This window comes from Pinus tabuliformis, chromosome 6 (genome assembly GCF_031772625.1).
Source record: "Pinus tabuliformis cultivar Carrire ecotype Pingquan chromosome 6, CPIR1, whole genome shotgun sequence".
In the NCBI taxonomy this organism is placed as follows: domain Eukaryota; kingdom Viridiplantae; phylum Streptophyta; class Pinopsida; order Pinales; family Pinaceae; genus Pinus; species Pinus tabuliformis.
Window position 1 is genome coordinate 898,648,868 of NC_142292.1, and position 6,226 is coordinate 898,655,093.

Below are 6,226 nucleotides of genomic sequence, written 5' to 3' on the forward strand. Positions count from 1 at the left end.
TAATTCTAGCATTGTCATTTCTTTCAGTTCTGTTTTGCTCATTTACTTTCATGCAATTTAAATATCATATTACTCCATTTGTTTATGATTACCTCCTATAGCCAAGCGACTCAAATAGTGAGGAATCAGAATATTATTTGATGTGGTATGATTTAGTTTACTTTCCTGCAAGTTAGTGATTAGATTACTTATGTCATTCTCAGGGGTTGAAGTATGAATGAGTAGTTTAATCTTAGTTTCATTTTATGCAATTTCATTTCCTGCAATTTAGATATCAGATTACTCAATTTGTTTATGATTACCTCCTATAGCCAGAGCGAGTCGAAAGGTGAGGGGTCAGAATATGAGTTGAAGTAGTGTGATTTAGTTTGCTTTGCTTACAGTCTTTGGATTGCTTTGAGTTCAGTTTTTATTTTCTTTTTACACAGTAGTAAGGATACTGGGCTTCATTGTCACTAGCTCACTGTTTTGGTGCATTTTTCTTTTCTTTTGGGAATTGATTTCATCACAGCAAGTTTGAAACCTTTTTGAGAACTTTAAATTTTGGAAAATCATTCTAGAAGTCACCATTGCCATCCATACTTGACTTTCAATTCTGCCATCTCACATTAGGGAATCAATAGAAGATAAACCCAAAAACAAACCAAAAACTCAAAAACGACAAAGAAATAAGAAATCAGTTATCTCGCATATATAGTGCACTTCACTTCAGCAGTTTACGACTCTCGGATTGACATTTTAAATAGCAATTTAGGACATACTAAATTGACCAAACATTTTGGCACCGTTGCCAGGGAAGTGAAACTAGGTAGCCAATTTCTTAAAAAAAAAAGAAGAAAATTTCAAGGAACGGAAAAATTGATAACTTCTCAAAGTATGCTCTCCTCTTGCACCTAGTGTGATCTAGAGGATCAGAAAAGAGAGTTATTGTTTTAATAATTTCTTGAGTATGCTCTCTTCTTGCACCTAGAGTGACTTGGAAGATCAGAAAAATAATTATTAGCATGATTGAAGAAAAATAAAAAAAAATGACATGCATAGAGCAAGAGATTCTAGGGGAAGGTTTTTAACTAGGGACGAGTTCAATTTTTACAACTCCATCTACTTCAAGGAATAGACAAGAAACACCTCCATCATCTCCAACTCACACTCCTAGCCTTAGGATTCCTGGAATTCAAGAGGCAGTAGTTGAATTAGGAGACTCTCCCACACTATCCACCAAATCTGAGTTAGGAAGAGACCCTTTCTTTACTTCTACAGGAAAACACATTGTAATTGAGGAAGTAGAATCACCTGAAGAAGAAGAGGGAGAAATTCCTCCTTGTTCGCCATTAGTAGAGGAACCAGAAGACTCTGAAGTCTCTGAGGAAACTATCATGGCATAGGAAGTAGTAAATGGATTTGGTAGAGGTAGAGGTAGAGGAGGAGGAGGAAACAATGGAGGAGGTAGAGGTAACAATGGGGGAAATAGGGATGGAGATAACTCATTCAGATTTCCTATAGTTGATGAGGATTCTCGAGCAACAATGAAAAACATTTCACCATTTGTCCTCCCAAACTTTCATGGGTTATGAAATGAGGATCCTGAAATATTTCTATTTGAGTTTGAAGTCGTGTACATCGAACTTATGATTATCTGAAAGACTCTCAAAAACTCAAATTGTTTCCTTCAACATTGAAGGGAGCTACTTTGAAATGGTTCATGGGATTAGTCACTCAATACATTAGGACTTGGAATGATATGAAACAAACATTTTTGGATAGACACCTGGACTATTGTATGCCCACCAATCACAAGGATGAGGTATTCAAAATGGTGCAAAGAGAAGATGAAAACTTGGAGGATTTACTTGAAAGATTTCAATACAACCTGAAAAGAGCAAAAATGAATAACTTAGATGAGGAAACCTTGAAAGCCCTTCTATTAAAAGCCATTAGAGATGAATGGATAGATATTTTGAACATGATGGGAAAAGGAGATATATCTCAACTTCCACTTCAGATATGCAGAGCTATGTGTCCATCTCTTAAGGGGAAAATCTAAAACTGGAAAAGGGCCTAGAGATCCTTCTCTCATTAGAGCAAACAAATCTACAACTAGATCAGTAAGTAGGGATGAGGTTGGCAACATGCTTGATGAATTCAAAACTGATATTTTAGGGAGTCTTAGTGAGCAACTAGACACCCTTAAGATACAAAACAAGCAGAAAGTAGAAGCTGAAGCTTTGGCCATCTTTTGTCCAAAATGTAGAAAGAAACATGCTCTAAGGGAATGTCCCTTGGATGCAAAAGCTGTAGAAATATGTGTGATTTGTTCAGAAAACCATGAGACCAAGGATTGTCCTTAAATTCCTGGGCTCAAAGCTGTCTTTCAAGAAGATCCAAATTCAATTGAGTCTCTTTGTTTTGTTGCAAGGAGACCTTGGCAGGGGCAACAAAATCAAGGGTTTAACAACTCTATGAACTTTCAACCCCCACCAAATTGGAATCCTTGGCAAAAACCTTGGTCCCAACCTCAAAATCCTTTTCAATCATGAGTACAAGGTATGCAAAATCCTTATGGGAGATTTGCTCAATTTTATCAATATCATCCATCTTTTCAAAATCAACAAGCTCCACAACTTCCAAATCAAAATCCACAATTATCATTGCCATTTCCACAACAACAACAACCTTCTCAACAGAATCCAAATTCTCAACTCTTTCTTCCATTCCAACAGAAGACAAATCAACTACCTTCCCAGCCATTGCCGAACCCCAACAATAAAAACCCTCAAAATGCTTACATGGTAGAAGGACAACAATTTCCTACCTATATGATCGTTCCTCTTAATGATGTACAACTCAGATCTGGTAGAGTTTTAGACAAGCCTTCTATAGATGATCAAAAGCAAAGCATTTCTGAGGAAGATTCTCTTGAAGCCAATAAAGGTTCTGAAGCACCTCTTCAAAACCCAAGCACTCAAAAAGAAAAAGAAAAAGAGTCAACCCCCACAACTCCTATAGTTAAGCAACTTGCATCTTCATCTACACCTCCCTTTCTTGAAAGATTACAAATTGACAAAGGGGTGGAAAAATAAATCTTGTTGCCTGACTATGATTTTCTAAATGAATTAAAAAATGTCTGTATCAAGATTCCCTTGTTACAAGCCATTAGAGAGATTCCTATTCTAGCAAAAACAATAAAGGAGTTGAGTCTCAAAAGACCAGGAAGGAAACCAAGAGATACAAGAAGAATCCACTTGGTAGGAAAAATTGCAGATATCATGATGGGAAAAATTACTATGCAAAAGTATGTAGATCCCAGTAGTCCAATTGTCAAAACACATATCAATGGGGTAGAAATTCCAAATACTTTGATTGATTTAGGGGCTGCTATCAACATTATGAGTAGACAGACTATGGAACAGCTAAAACTTCCTAATCTTCTTTTTACACCTACTTTACTGCAACTTGCAGATCGATCAATTATCAAACCGGATGGTGTATTAGAAGACATTTCGGTCTCCTTATATTCTTGGGAATATCCAGTAGATTTCATGATTTTAACTCCCAAGAGTAATCTAGGAGGACACCCTATCATATTAGGAAGAACTTGGCTAGCCACAGTTGATGCTTTTCTCAGTTGTACATCTGGGGATATGTATATTTCTGATAGTAATTCGACAAAGAAATTCAATTTGTATCCTCCAGCAAAAGCAATTACAGAAGTAGGGGATAATGAATGGGTTGATGATGAGGATACTACAACCTGTCTTTACCATTTCTCAAGTCAGTGAAGATAGTCAAATTCTGAACACATTAGAAAACTTTGAAACATCTTTAGAATATGACCACACACAATTTTACTTAGATTCTGACATTGAGTATCTATCATGTAGACAAATGTCTCTTTACTCTATGGAAGAGTTTGGTAGTTCCGCCTTTGAGATCTTTCCAGGTAAAACATTGAATATCAACAAAAACTTGGAAAAATCACAACAGGGAGAGCTAACCAAAATCTTGCAAAAACATTCTACTGTATTTTCATGGGAGTATACTGATATGAAAGGTATTGACCCTAAGACTTGGATTCATCACATCTACATTGAGGAAAACATTAGACAAATCAGACAACCTCAGAGAAGGATGAATCCAAACCTTAGGGAGATAGTGAAAGAAGAGCTCCAAAAACTACTCAATGTAAACTTCATTTATCCAATTTTAGATAGCCGATGGGTTTCTCCTTTGGTCATAGTACCTAAAAAGAATGGTAAATGGAAGGTATGCATTGATTACAGGGAATTGAACAAAGCAACTTTGAAGGATCACTTTTCCTTTACCCTTTATCGATCAGGTCTTAGATACTCTAGTAGGAAAAAATTACTTTTCATTTTTGGATGGTTTTAATGGCTATAATTAGATTCAGGTAGCACCTGAAGATCAAGATAAGACCACATTTACCTATCCATGGGGAAATTTTGCCTACCGAGTACTTCCTTTTGGATTATGTAATGCACCCGCAACATTTCAAAGGGCAGTACTAGGAATCTTTTCTGATCTAATCCATGATTGTGTAGAGGTTTATGTGGATGATTTTACAGTTTATGGTAATTCATTTGAAGAGGCATTAGAGAATTTGGAAAAAGTCCTTATAAGATGTAAAGAAACAAACCTTTCATTGAGTCATGAAAAATTCTTTATGATGTTTACTGAAGGTATTGTTTTGGGACATCATATTTCAGGGGATGGGATTAAAGTTGATAGATCAAAAGTTGAAGTAATCTCCAAGTTGCCTATTCCAAATTGTCAAAAAGATGTTAGAAGTTTTCTGGGATTTACTGGATACTCTAGAAGATTTATAGAAAACTTCACCAAAATAGCATCTCCACTCTTCAAATTACTTACAAAAGATTGTGAATTCAAATGGGATCCTGATTGTCAATCTGCATTTGAAACTTTGAAAACAAGAATATCTGAAGCACCCATTTTGAGAGGACCAAATTGGAAACTTCCTTTCCATATTTCTACAGATGCTTCAGATACAGCTCTAGGAGCTGTGTTGGGTCAAAAGGACTTAGTTCCTTATGCCATCTACTATACCAGTAAAAATTTGACTTCCACTGAGTTGAACTATGACTGAAAAAGAGTTCTTAGTTGTTGTTCATGCGATCAATAAGTTTAGACATTATATAACAGGCTATGAAACTTTTTTCCATACTGATCATTCTACAATTAGGTATCTAATGAACAAACCTATTACTAATGGCAGAGTTACAAGATGGCTCTTACTTTTACAAGAATTCAATATTACTGTATTGGATAGACCAGGGAAACAAAATACAGTAGTTGATTCCTTGTCTAGGATCCAAAATACTAATGAAGATTCTCCTGTAGAGGATAAGTTGCCAGATGAATATTTATTTGCAGTAACTACTAAGACTCCTTGGTATGTAGATATTGCCAACTACTTGGTTACAGGGAAGCTACCTCCACATTTATTTCCTAGTGAAAAAAGAAGAATTATTAAGGAGAGTTCAAATTATTCATGGATTTCTAACGAATTGTTTAAAACAGGGCTAGATTGTGTGATCAGAAGATGTGTTCGGGAAGATGAAATGCCTGACATCCTCAAGGAATGTCATGATGAACCATGTGGTGGACACTTTGCTGACAAAAGGACGGCCTATAAAATCCTTTCTTTAGTATATTATTCGCCTTCCCTCTTCAAAGATACAAAACAATATGTCAGAAGGTGTGACAGCTGCCAAAGAGTAGGGAAACCAACTCTTTCAAATGAAATGCCATTACAACCACAGGTACTCATCGAACCCTTTGAAAAATGGGCTTTAGATTTCATTGGACCCATTAATCTACCATCTAAATAGAAGAAGTATATATTGGTATGTACTGATTATGTCACTAAATGGGTAGAAGCCAAAGTATTACTTTCTGCTACTAAAAATTCAGTTGTTAATTTTCTTTATGAGGATACTTTTACTCGTTTTGGTGTCCCAAGAGAAATTGTGACAAATCAGGGAAGTCAATTTACATCTAACTTGATTGAGAAGCTGATGGAAGAATACAAAATCAAGAACAAAAAATCTACTCCTTACCATCCGCAAGCAAATGGCCAAGTGGAGTCTACAAACAAAGTTATTGAGAACATCATCACCAAAACTGTTCATCTACATAGAAGAGATTGGGCAGAAAGGCTTCCTGAAGCTTTGTGGGCCTACAGAACTAC